A 962-nucleotide genomic window follows, 5' to 3' on the forward strand; every position below is an offset into this window, starting at 1 on the left:
AGTATGTTTTCAATTATCCGTTAATAATATATTATGATTCAGAAAAGAAGTAAGAATGCGATGCCAGATTTCATGGTCTAAAGATACCATATGTGAAGGATCTAATTCATAAAACGCTGTCAGCAATGTATACACGGTGCAAAGTGACAAGCAAAACACAGCCGAGCCGCTTTTGTTTGAGGAAATGTGCAAGTAGGTGACATATGTTCCTACATGAAATCTATTATCTTGTCTTCCACTGTCTCCGAAAACCTCAGGACGTTGTTTCAGATACAACGCAATCTTGGGATTGGCAAGAGGCAAACGCCCTATGGGTATCTCGTGTAGGGTTTGTGATAGGGACTGGGAAGGGGTCTCAGTCTTTGTTGCTTCATTGTTGTTGCTGACCCATTTGAACCATCACAAATTTTGTTGAATTTTACAAAATGTGTTTACATTTTTCGTAATGGAAAAAAATTGCTCTTAGTTGTAGCAGTTACAGAGCTCTCTAACTATAGCGGACCTTGTATGAAAATGCTGCTTTTTTGGGAGCCCCCCCTTTCCCAAAATAGCTAAATTGATAACATAGTCTTCAAAATTTCAGTAAATGAACCAACATTGATAAAATGAATTGAAAAATAATGTGCATTAACTAAATGTTTGCATTGAAACCTGCAGACAAGGGAGGCCGGGGGTTGGGGTGCTGGCGGTCCATTTTACGGAGGGGTGTTGGCAGTGCATGTTACTGTGGGTTGGGGGTGCACGGTACCACTGTCCAGCGTCCCACCCAGCTCACTGACGTCATTGGTTGTCAGGAGTTGGGCAGGACGCCGGCCAAAGCATCATTGTTTGCTAGAGCTCTGGCCCTCATAACCCAATGAGATGCCATCTAAGGCAACCTCCTCAGGCTGCCTCACGACAGAGATGGCCCTGTCTGCACTGCATTGCAATGGTGATCAGTGTTTTGTGAGGGCACTGCACAG

This window comes from Nanorana parkeri, unplaced genomic scaffold (genome assembly GCF_000935625.1).
Source record: "Nanorana parkeri isolate BGI_ZX_2015 unplaced genomic scaffold, ASM93562v1 scaffold131, whole genome shotgun sequence".
Lineage (NCBI taxonomy): Eukaryota > Metazoa > Chordata > Amphibia > Anura > Dicroglossidae > Nanorana > Nanorana parkeri.